General features: G+C 24.6%; 4 pseudogenes; 3 read left to right on the top strand and 1 right to left on the bottom strand.

Moving 5' to 3' along the window:
- Positions 1-2,388: 2,388 nt before the first annotated feature.
- On the top strand, positions 2,389-3,231 carry LOC123685977 (annotated as a pseudogene).
- Positions 3,232-3,538: 307 nt separating this feature from the next.
- Positions 3,539-7,951, top strand: LOC123685978 (annotated as a pseudogene).
- Positions 7,952-8,269: 318 nt separating this feature from the next.
- LOC123686645 lies at positions 8,270-10,031 on the bottom strand (annotated as a pseudogene).
- Positions 10,032-12,295: 2,264 nt separating this feature from the next.
- LOC123685738 lies at positions 12,296-13,450 on the top strand (annotated as a pseudogene).
- The last annotated feature ends 359 nt before the right edge of the window (positions 13,451-13,809 follow it).

Consider the following 13,809-nt stretch of genomic DNA (forward strand, 5'->3'; position numbering starts at 1 on the left):
ATGGAATAAGTCGTAACATAGTAGATTTACTGGAAAGTGATTTCAAATTTATCAGATTTGGTGTTGATTGTTGGGCTTAGCCTCAGGATTGGTTTAGAATGTTGAAATTGATCCTGAAGTAGGACGACCAAAATCAACTCAAATTTATCGGATTTGGTGTTGATTGTTGGACTTAGCCTCAGGATTAGTTTAGAATGTTGAAATTGATCCTGAAGTAGGACACCAAAATCAACTCAAATTTATCGGGTTTGGTGTTGATTGTTGGGCTTAGCCTCAGGATTGGTTTAGAATGTTGAAATTGATCCTGAAGTAGGACGACCAAAATCAACTCAAATTTATCGGGTTTGGTGTTGATTGTTGGACTTAGCCTCAGGATTAGTTTAGAATGTTGGAATTGATCCTGAAGTAGGACGACCAAAATCAACTCAAATTTATCGGATTTGGTGTTGATTGTTGGACTTAGCCTCAGGATTAGTTTAGAATGTTGGAATTGATCCTGAAGTAGGACGACCAAAATCAACTCAAATTTATCGGGTTTGGTGTTGATTGTTGGACTTAGCCTCAGGATTGGTTTAGAATGTTGAAATTGATCCTGAAGTAGGACGACCAAAATCAACTCAAATTTATCGGATTTGGTGCTGATTGTTGGACTTAGCCTCAGGATTAGTTTAGAATGTTGAAATTGATCCTGAAGTAGGACGACCAAAATCAACTCAAATTTATCGGGTTTGGTGTTGATAGTTGGACTTAGCCTCAGGATTGGTTTAGAATGTTGAAATTGATCCTGAAGTAGGGCACCAAAATCAACTCAAATTTATCGGATTTGGTGCTGATTGTTGGACTTAGCCTCAGGATTAGTTTAGAATGTTGAAATTGATCCTGAAGTAGGACGACCAAAATCAACTCAAATTTATCGGATTTGGTGTTGATTGTTGGACTTAGCCTCAGGATTGGTTTAGAATGTTGAAATTGATCCTGAAGTAGGACGACCAAAATCAACTCAAATTTATCGGATTTGGTGTTGATTGTTGGACTTAGCCTCAGTATTGGTTTAGAATGTTGGAATTGATCCTGAAGTAGGGCACCAAAATCAACTCAAATTTATCGGATTTGGTGTTGATTGTTGGACTTAGCCTCAGGATTGGTTTAGAATGTTGAAATTGATCCTGAAGTAGGACGACCAAAATCAACTCAAATTTATCGGATTTGGTGTTGATTGTTGGACTTAGCCTCAGTATTGGTTTAGAATGTTGGAATTGATCCTGAAGTAGGGCACCAAAATCAACTCAAATTTATCGGATTTGGTGTTGATGGTTGGACTTAGCCTCAGGATTGGTTTAGAATGTTGGAATTGATCCTGAAGTAGGACGACCAAAATCAACTCAAATTTATCGGGTTTGGTGTTGATTGTTGGACTTAGCCTCAGGATTGGTTTAGAATGTTGGAATTGATCCTGAAGTAGGACTACCAAAATCAACTCAAATTTATCGGATTTGGTGTTGATTGTTGGACATAGCCTCAGGATTGGTTTAGAATGTTGAAATTGATCCTGAAGTAGGACGACCAAAATCAACTCAAATTTATCGGATTTGGTGCTGATTGTTGGACTTAGCCTCAGGATTGGTTTAGAATGTTGAAATTGATCCTGAAGTAGGACACCAAAATCAACTCAAATTTATCGGATTTGGTGTTGATTGTTGGACTTAGCCTCAGGATTGGTTTAGAATGTTGAAATTGATCCTGAAGTAGGACACCAAAATCAACTCAAATTTATCGGATTTGGTGTTGATTGTTGGACTTAGCCTCAGGATTGGTTTAGAATGTTGAAATTGATCCTGAAGTAGGACACCAAAATCAACTCAAATTTATCGGATTTGGTGTTGATTGTTGGACTTAGCCTCAGGATTGGTTTAGAATGTTGGAATTGATCCTGAAGTAGGACGACCAAAATCAACTCAAATTTATCGGATTTGGCGTTGATTGTTGGACTTAGCCTCAGGATTAGTTTAGAATGTTGAAATTGATCCTGAAGTAGGACGACCAAAATCAACTCAAATTTATCGAATATATTTATATAAATAATCCTATTTTATAGGATTTTTTACTTTGTGAATTAATTTTTGTACACTTAAATTAATGAAAATTTAATAGTTTTTATTAAAGGTTAAAATATTAAATTTAAAATTTAACTTAATAAGTTAAATTTTTAATTGTTAATTTTTTTTTGTAATTATATTCAATAAAATTAAATTATTTCTTAAAGTTTCAAAAACTCTTGTACATCTTATACTAGAATATAAAGATAAGCTAAAGAAGCTGATGGGTTCATACCCCATTTATAAAGGTATACCCCTTTTCTTTATAATTAAAACTATAAAATTAATATTTTTAATTTTAATAATAAGAGGAACTCTTATTTCTATTTCTGCTTATTCATGAATTAATATCTGAATTGGTTTAGAATTAAACCTCTTAGCTTTTATTCCTATTATAAATTTAGATAATTTTAAGTATTCTTCTGAATCCTCCTTGAAATATTTTTTAGTTCAAGTTTCTGCATCAATTCTAGTTTTATTTTCTTTTTTAAATTCATTTATTTTAATCAATTCTATCGAGCAATTAATACCTACTTCTATATTTTTGTTTAACAGAGCTATCCTTATAAAAATAGGAGCAGCCCCTTTTCACTTTTGATACCCAGAAGTCCTAGAAGGACTAAGATGAGCTAATGCATTATTATTAATAACTTGACAAAAAATTGCCCCAATAATTTTAATTATATATAATTTTAAATTAAACCTATTCTTTATTTTGATTATTTTGATATGTATAACCTTAGGGAGTGTAAAAACATGAAACCAAACCAGATTAAAAAAAATTCTTGCCTTATCTTCCATCAACCATATTGGTTGAATATTAAGAATAATAATATTAAATCAATCCTTATGAATATTATACTTTTTAATTTATACTTTTATTTCTTTAAATATAATCTTAATTTTTAATAAATATAAAATCTTTAACATTAAAGATCTTATAAATAATATGAATTACAATAAAACTTTAAAATTCTATTTTTTTTTAAATTTCTTTTCTCTAGGAGGAATCCCCCCCTTTTTAGGATTTTTTCCTAAGTGACTAATACTAAAAACTTTAATTGAAAATCACTTTTATTTTCTATCTTTTATAATAATTTTTATTACTTTAATTTGTATATATATTTATATACGCTTAATACTTCAATCTTTAATAATAAAATTAAATGAAAATAAAAAATTTAATTATATTAACTCTTACTATGTAATTTTTTTAAATTGAGTGAATATTTACGGATTAATCATTTTTACTGTGATTTTTAGAATTTATTAAGGATTTAAGTTAAATAAACTAGTAACCTTCAAAGTTAAAAATAGAATTATTCTAAGCCTTAGAATAATATTCACCTATAAATTTGCAATTTATAATCATAATTGAATATAAGGCTTAATAAAGGAGAAAACTCATAATTAAATTTACAATTTAACGCTTTAATTCAGCTACTTTATCGAATAAATGATTATTTTCTACTGATCATAAAGATATTGGAACATTATACTTTTTATTTGGAATATGGGCAGGAATAGTAGGAACATCGTTAAGTATTTTAATTCGGTTAGAATTAGGAACTAGAGGAAGATTAATTGGAAACGACCAAATTTATAATATAATTGTTACAGCTCATGCTTTCATTATAATTTTCTTTATAGTAATACCTATTATAATTGGAGGTTTTGGAAATTGATTAGTTCCTTTAATAATTGGAGCTCCTGATATAGCATTTCCACGATTAAATAACATAAGATTTTGACTTTTACCCCCTGCTTTAACTCTTTTAATTTTAAGAACAATCGTAGAAATAGGGGCAGGAACAGGATGAACTGTTTACCCTCCTCTTTCTTCTAATTTAACACATAATGGGCCTTCAGTAGATTTAGTGATTTTTAGTTTACATTTAGCAGGAATTTCCTCAATTTTAGGTGCAGTAAATTTCATTTCAACTATTATAAATATACGTCCATTTGGTATAATACTTGATAAAACTCCTTTATTTGTATGATCGGTTCTTATTACAGCAATTCTTTTATTACTATCACTACCAGTTCTTGCAGGAGCAATTACTATACTATTAACTGACCGAAACTTAAATTCTTTTTTTTTTGATCCAACCGGTGGGGGAGACCCAATTTTATAACAACATTTATTTTGATTTTTTGGCCATCCTGAAGTTTATATTTTAATTCTCCCAGGATTTGGTATAATTTCCCATATTATTACACAAGAAAGAGGGAAAAAAATTGCCTTTGGTTCTTTAGGAATAATTTATGCTATATTAGCTATTGGACTTCTAGGATTTGTAGTATGAGCTCATCACATATTTACAGTGGGAATAGATGTTGATACTCGAGCTTATTTTACTTCAGCTACTATAATTATTGCAGTACCCACTGGAATTAAAATTTTTTCTTGATTAGCAACTTTACATGGAATACAATTTTACTATACACCTTCAATTTTATGAACCCTGGGATTTTTATTTTATTTACAATTGGTGGATTAACAGGAGTAATTTTAGCTAACTCTTCCATAGATATTATTTTACATGATACCTATTATGTTGTAGCTCATTTCCATTACGTTTTATCTATAGGAGCTGTATTTGCCATTATAGCAGGATTTATCCATTGATTCCCTTAAATTACAGGATTCAATCTTAACAATAAATTATTACAAATCCAATTTTTAATTATATTTATTGGGGTAAACTTAACATTTTTTCCTCAACACTTCTTAGGACTAAGAGGAATACCTCGACGATACTCTGATTATCCTGATGCTTATTACAAATGAAATAAAATTTCTTCTATTGGATCTATAATTTCCTCTCTTAGAATAATCTTTATAATCTTAATTATTTGAGAAAGATTTTATTCAATACGTTTAAGAAAATTTAATTCTAATGTACCCTCTTTAATTGAATGACTCCAACTTTCTCCCCCTAATGAACATTCTTATTCAGAAGTACCAATCTTAGCTCAAAAATTCTAATATGGCAGATTAGTGCATTGGATTTAAACCCCAATTATAAAGATTTACCTTTTTTTAGAAATAGCGACTTGAAAATCATATATATTTTTAGACAGAGCTTCATATTTACTGGAACAATTAAGATTTTTTCATGATCACGCCCTTTTGATCTTAATAATAATCACTTGTATTGTAACATATACCATAATGAGACTAACATTAAATAATTATAACCATCGTTTTATATTAGAAGGACACAATATTGAAACAATTTGAACTATCATACCAGCTCTAACTTTAATTTTTATTGCTTTTCCTTCTTTAAAATTAATTTACTTAATTGATGAAATCCGTAACCCTTTAGTTACTATTAAAACTATTGGTCATCAATGATATTGAACCTATGAATATACAGATTTTAAAAATCTTGAATTTGATTCATATTTAATTAATAATAATCAACTTTTTAATTTTCGATTACTAGAAGTTGATAATCGAACTATTTTACCATATCTTTCTCATATTCGAATTCTAACTTCATCTTCTGACGTAATTCATTCTTGAACAGTTCCTTCAACAGGAGTAAAAGTCGATGCCTCCCCAGGGCGATTAAATCAACTTAGATTTAATTTAAATCGAACTGGAATTTTTTTTGGTCAATGTTCAGAAATTTGTGGAGCAAACCATAGATTTATACCTATTTCTATTGAAAGAATTTCTCCCCAAAATTTCATTAAATGGGTAGAAAATTTTTCATTAGATGACTGAAAGATAAGTATTGGTCTCTTAAACCACTTTATAGTAATTAACGACTACTTCTAATGAAAAATTTAGTTAACCTATAACATTAGTTTGTCAAACTAAAATCATTCTCAGAATAATTTTTAATTCCTCAAACTATACCTATGGATTGGTTTTCCTTATATATTTTTATAACACTTTTATTTATTATTTTAAACATTAAAATATTTTATTCTCATAAAAAATCTCCTTTAAAAAATTTTAAATTATTAAATAAAAAACTTTCTTGAAAATGATAATAAATCTTTTTTCTTCTTTTGATCCTTCATCTTATTTTATATTACCTTTAAATTGACTAAGAATAATTATTAGTTTTTTATTTATTCCTTCTATATTCTGACTAATTCCTAATCGATTTAACTTTTTAATTCAAAATATATTAATTACTCTACATAAAGAATTCAAAATCATTACAAAAAAAAATAATACTTTAATATTTATTGTATTATTTTACTTCATTATAATTAATAACTTAATAGGGTTATTTCCTTACATTTTTACAGCCTCAAGTCATATAATTTTTACTCTATCCCTAGCTTTACCTTTATGGTTAAGATTTATATTAAATAGTTGAATTAGTCACACTTATCACTCATTTGCCCATCTAATGCCTCAAGGAACTCCTTCTATTTTAATACCTTTTATAGTATGTATTGAAACAATTAGAAATATTATTCGTCCTGGAACTCTCGCTATTCGTTTATCAGCTAATATAATTGCAGGACACCTTTTATTAACTCTTTTAGGAAACACTGGTCCTATAGTAAATTTGCTTATTTTATTAATTATTATAATTCAATTTATACTAATTTTATTAGAATCAGCAGTAGCTTTAATTCAATCTTATGTTTTTGCTATCCTTAGAACTCTTTATTCTAGAGAAAATAATTATGATAAAAAATCACCCATTTCATTTAGTAGATTATAGTCCTTGACCAATTTTAGGAGCTTTTAGAGCTATAACTGCAATAATAGGAATAATTAAATGATTCCATCTTTTTAACTCTAATTTATTTATTTTAAGAAATATAATTCTTTTACTAATTATATTTCAATGATGACGAGATGTAATTCGAGAAAGAACCTTTCAAGGAAACCACACTCTTTTAGTATCTTTTGGTTTACGATGAGGAATAATTTTATTTATTACCTCAGAGATTTTTTTCTTTGTTAGTTTTTTTTGAAGATTTTATCATATAAGATTATCTCCTTCTATCGAACTAGGAATAGCTTGACCTCCAAAAGGAATTAATACCTTTAATCCTAATGAAATCCCATTATTAAACACTATTATTCTATTAAGATCAGGCCTAAGAGTAACTTGAGCCCACCATAGATTAATAGAAAATAATTTTAATCAAACATTTCAAAGATTAATTATTACTGTTTTTCTAGGAATATATTTTTCTTTACTACAAGGAATTGAATATTTAGAAGCCCCATTTTCTATAGCCGATTCAGTTTATGGAAGAACATTCTTTATAGCTACAGGATTCCATGGTTTACATGTTATTATTGGTTCTATTTTTCTTTTAGTTTGTTTAACTCGATTAAACTTTAATCATTTTAGAAACAATCACCATTTTGGATTTGAAGCAGCAGCATGATATTGACATTTTGTAGACGTAGTATGACTATTCCTATATATATCTATTTATTGATGAGGTAGATATCTATATAGTATAAATATTACATTTGATTTCCAATCAAAAAATCTTTTAAAAGTATAGATAATATTCTTAATTTCATCTTTAATTTTAATAATTCTTAGAATTATAATAATTTTAATAATTATTGCAAATTATATCTCAATAAAAACATTTAAAGATCGAGAAAAAAGTTCTCCCTTTGAATGCGGATTTGACCCTAAAAATTCTGCACGCCTACCATTCTCAATTCACTTTTTTTTAATCGCTTTAATTTTTTTAATTTTTGATGTAGAAATTACCCTTATTATCCCTTTTATTTATAGAATAAAATATTCTAATATTATAATTATTAGCATTATATTTTTTATATTCATAGCAATCTTAATTTTAGGTTTATACCATGAATGAAAACAAGGAGCCTTAAACTGATCTTTATAGGATAATAGTTAAATTAACATTTAATTTGCATTTAAAAAATACTGTTTTTCAGTTTATCTTAAATAAGAAGCAAAATATTGCATTTAGTTTCGACCTAAAAATTTGAATTTAAATTCCTTATTTAATTGAAACCAAACTAGAGGTAAGTCACTGTTAATGATTCCAATGAGAAACTCTCCAATTAAAGAAATATAAAAATTTAAGCTTCTAACTTAATATATAGCAATTTGTTAATATTTCTTTTTATATAGTTTATCTAAAACATTATATTTTCATTATAAAAAAAGATTAATTCTTATAAATACTTAAAAAATATTTTAATTTACCTCAATATCTTCAATATTGCGCTCTATTAAGCTATTTAAGTAGAATATATAAATCAATAACAAAATAATTCGAATTAAAAATATGATTATATAAATCTTTAAACTATTTTTAAAAATATACTGAAATAAAACAGAAATTTTTTTAAAAAATTTAAATAAACCCTGACTTCCTAAGGACTCTGATCAACCTTGATCTGAAAATTTATAATTCAGTATTCCTAAATTAATAAAAAAAATAATTTATTCCAAAAGTTGAAATATAAGGCAAATTCCATATTAATACTAAAAAAATTAAAATTTTTATTAAATTAGAAAAAATTAAATTATAATTTAATTTTAATAAAGAAATCTCAAAACCTATAATTACCCCAATTATTACTATAATTAAAATTAAAATTTTCATAAAAAAAGGTAATACAACTAAATTGATATCCTTAAATATAAATCATATAAGAACCGTTCCTGAAAATAATACAATAATAAATATAAATCCTATTCTATAAACTATTTCATCTCTTAATTCTTCAGTTCTATTTATTCTAAACCCACAATAATCTGTAAATATTAAATAATTTAATAAACGCACTGTATAAGAAACTGTTAATGTTAAAGAAATTAATATAATTAAATAAATTACAATATTTAACCTTGTCATAGAATAAACCTCTATAATTAAATCTTTTGAGTAAAATCCAGAAAAAAAAGGAATACCACATAATGATAAATTTCTTACATTAAAATATATTACAGTTATAGGAGTTTTATAAACTAAACCTCCTATAAAACGAATATCTTGACATTCTCCTATTAAATGAATAAAATTACCTGCACATATAAATAATAAGGCTTTAAATAAAGCATGAATTAATAAATGAAAAAAAGCTAATTCATATAAACCTAATCTTAAAATAGTAACTATTAAACCTAACTGACTTAAAGTTGATAAAGCAATAATTTTTTTTAAATCATATTCAAAATTAGCCGCTAAACCTGAGATTAATATTGTTATCAATCCAATGAATATTAACACAAAAGAATAATTTTCCAATAATAAATGAAATCGAATTAATAAATAAACCCCTGCTGTTACTAAAGTTGAAGAATGTACTAATGCTGAAACAGGAGTAGGAGCAGCTATAGCTGCTGGTAATCAAGCTGAAAAAGGAATTTGTGCACTTTTAGTTAAAGCAGCAATAATAATTAACAAACCTACAATTATTATTCTTTTATCTCTATAATAATAATCAATATATAATATAAAATATCATCTTCCAAAATTTATTATCCAAGCAATAGAAATTATTAATATTGCATCTCCTACTCGATTAGATAAAGCTGTTAATATACCAGCTGAATAAGATTTTACATTTTGATAATAAATTACTAAACAATAAGAAACTAATCCTAACCCATCTCAACCCAATAAAATTGAAATTAAATTTGGACTTAAAATTATTAATAATATAGATAGAACAAATATAAAAACTAGTATAATAAAACGATTAATAGATAAATCCTTAGATATATAAGATTTTCTATAAAAAATTACTATGGTAGAAATAAATAAAACAAAAGAAACAAATAATAAAGATATTCAATCTAAAAGAATTAATATTTCTACTTCTATTGAATTTAAATTAAAAATTCTTCACTCAATAAAATAAACCTTTCCTGTATTAAGTAAAAATAATCTAAAACAAAAAAAAAAAAAAAAACACCTAAGTATTAATCTAGAAAAAATTACACAAAAAGATATTACTTAAAGTTAAAGTAACTTCATTGACTCCACAAATCAATATTTTATATAAACTATTTAAGTAAAAGAAAAATAAATCTCTTTTTAATAAAATTAAATTTAAAGGAACCCAATGTATGAGTAATAAAATTAATTCTCGATAAGAAATTAATTCAAAAAAATATAATCTTCTGTAAAATTTTCCATGTTGACTAAAAGAATATAAATACAAACTATAAGAAGCTCTCAAAAAAGTTATAATTATTAATATAAATATACAAATATGAGAATAATTAATTAAACTATTAATTAACAAAATTTCTCTTAACAAATTTAAAGAAGGTGGTGCAGCTATATTTCTAATTACTAACAAAAATCACCATAAAGATAAAAAAGGTACAATATTAATTAAACCTTTATTAATAAAAATACTTCGACTAACAATACGTTCATAATTTATATTTACTAAAACAAATAATCCTGAAGAACAACAGCCATGAGCTAATATTATTATTAAAGATCCAGTAATTCCTCAAGAATTAAATGTTAATAAACCTGACAATAAAAGTCCTATATGAACAACTGAAGAATAAGCAATTAAAGATTTTATATCTCTTTGACGTAAACAACTTAAAGAAACTAAAATCCCTCCTATTAAAGATAAATTAATTAAAAAAAAATTAACCTTAACTCCTAAATATAAAAATATAGTTAAAAATCGAATAAGTCCATATCTTCCTAACTTTAATATCACTCCTGCTAATATTATAGACCCAGCAACTGAAGCTTCTACATGTGCTTTAGGCAATCATAAATGAAATAAAAATATCGGCATTTTAACTAAAAATACTATTATTATTATAAAATATAAAATAAAACTAAATAAATTTACATTAATATAAGTCAAATCTAATGTTTTAAACTTTGAATAATAAATAAAAATAAACAATATTATTGGTAAAGAAGCTATAATTGTATAAAAAAATATATATATTCCAGCTTGAATACGTTCAGGCTGATATCCTCAACCTAAAATCAAAATCAAAATTGGAATTAACCTAGCCTCAAAAAATATATAAAATAAAAATATATTTATAGAAGAAAAAGTTAATAATAAAAAAAGCAATAATAATAATAATAAAATACTAAATAACTCACTGAAATCTTTTAAATTAAAAAGTTTTTCTCTAGCTATAAATATTAAAAAAGAAATTCAAAACCTTAATAATAACAAAAAATATGATAAAAAATCTATACCTATAAAAAAATTTAATGAACTAAAAAATAAAAAAGAAATTTTTGAAAAAAATCAAATTCTTATTAAAATTAAATAATTTTTAATTAATCAAAATTTATTTATAAAACATAAAGGCATCATAAATACTAATATTATTAATATTATCATAAAATATTTAATGAATTAAAATAATCATTTCCATAAGAACGAATTATTGACACTAATAAAGATAATCCCAAAACTCTTTCACAAACACTTATAGTTAAAAAAACTACTACAAAATAAAATTCATAACTAAAATAAGATAAATAAAAATATATTATTATAAATAAAGTTAAAATTACTAATTCTAATCTAAGTAATGTTATTAATAAATGTTTTCGATTAATAAAAAAATTTAAAATTCTAAAAATAAACATACTTAAAAAAATTATTTCCATATTTTAATAATTTAAAAAAAATACTGGTCTTGTAAACCAGCTTTAAGATTTAATCTTTTAAAATATCAGAGGAAAACAAATATATCTTTAATCTCCAAAATTAATATTTTTTATTAAACTACCCTCTGAAATCTTAATTTTAACATTTTTAAATTTTTTGGCAATTTTTCTTACCCACCCCCTATCCTTAGGACTACTTATTTTAACTTATACAATTATAACTTGTATCATTATAGGATTAATAAGATCAAACTTTTGATTTTCATATATTTTAATATTAATTATAATTGGAGGTTTACTAATTTTATTTATTTATATAACAAGAACTGCCTCTAATGAAAAATTTAAATTTAATAAATATATTATATTTATTATAATTAGTTTATTTATAATTACTATATTTATAAATAATATAAATCTATATTTAATAAATCAAAATATTAATAATGAAATTTTACATAAAATAGATTTAATTAGAAATTTTTATTTAAATTTAAATAAATTTTTAAATTACCCAAATTCTAACATATTTTTAATTTTGATTTTTTATTTATTAATTTCAATAATTGCAGTTGTAAAAATTACTAAAGTAAAATTTGGACCGTTACGTCAATTTAAATATGAAAATACCAATACGAAAAATTAATTCTTTAACGAAAATTATTAACAACTCTTTAATCGATCTACCTACACCAAGAAATATTTCATATTTATGAAATTTTGGATCTTTATTAGGCTTGTGTTTAATAATACAAATTATTACAGGATTATTTTTATCTATACATTATTGTGCAAACGTAGATTTAGCTTTTAATAGAGTGACTCATATTTGTCGAGACGTAAATATAGGATGGTTAATACGAACTATTCATGCAAATGGAGCCTCTTTATTTTTTATATGTTTATATTTACATATTAGGCGAGGCTTATATTTTGGTTCTTACAAACTTACAGAAACTTGAATGACAGGAACTACTATTTTATTTATATCTATAGCTACAGCCTTTTTAGGTTATGTTCTTCCCTGAGGGCAAATATCTTTTTGAGGAGCAACTGTAATTACAAATTTAGTTTCTGCAATCCCTTACCTAGGAAATTCTATCGTTATTTGACTATGAGGAGGTTTTGCTGTTGACAATGCTACATTAAACCGATTTTATTCATTTCATTTTATTTTACCTTTCATTATTTCAGCTTTAATTATAATTCATTTACTATTTTTACATAACTCTGGCTCTAGTAATCCTTTAGGATCTAATTCTAATCTAGATAAAATTAGTTTTCATCCATATTTCTCTTTTAAAGATATTTTAGGTTTTCTCATTATAATATTTTTTATTTTAAATATTATTATTCTATATCCTTATATATTAAGAGATCCTGATAATTTTATCCCAGCTAATCCTCTTTCCACCCCTCCTCATATTCAACCAGAATGATATTTTTTATTTGCTTATGCAATTCTTCGCTCTATTCCCAATAAACTTGGAGGTGTAATTGCTTTAGTAATATCAATTGCTATTCTTTATTTTATACCTTTTATTAATTTCAAAATAATGAAAAGAAACAGCTTTTATTATATTAATAAAATTATATTTTGAAATTTTATCGTTACAGTTATAATTTTAACATGAATCGGAGCTAAACCAGTTGAAAATCCTTTTATTTTCATAGGACAAATTTTTACCTTAATCTATTTCATATACTTTATATTAAACTCAATTATTTATAAAATTTGAGACTGATGAATATTTAATTAATCAATGAGCTTGAAAAGCATATATTTTGAAAATATAAGAAAGAATTTAAATTTCTATTGATTTATACAAAATTTAATTAACTATATAATTAATACTATAAATAATAATCTTAATCTAAAATTTAATATAAGTATATTCAAAGAAACAGGCAAAAAAACCTTTCAAGATAAATATATTAATTTATCATATCGATAACGAGGTAAAGTCCCTCGAACCCAAATTCATATAAAAGAAAAAAATAATAATTTTAAAAAAAATATAATAGAATAAAAATCTCCTCCTATAAAAATCAACCTTCTTATTATTCTTATAAAAATAATATTAGAATATTCAGCCATAAAAATAAAAGCAAATCCAAA

This window comes from Harmonia axyridis, chromosome X, assembly GCF_914767665.1.
Source record: "Harmonia axyridis chromosome X, icHarAxyr1.1, whole genome shotgun sequence".
Taxonomy (NCBI): domain Eukaryota; kingdom Metazoa; phylum Arthropoda; class Insecta; order Coleoptera; family Coccinellidae; genus Harmonia; species Harmonia axyridis.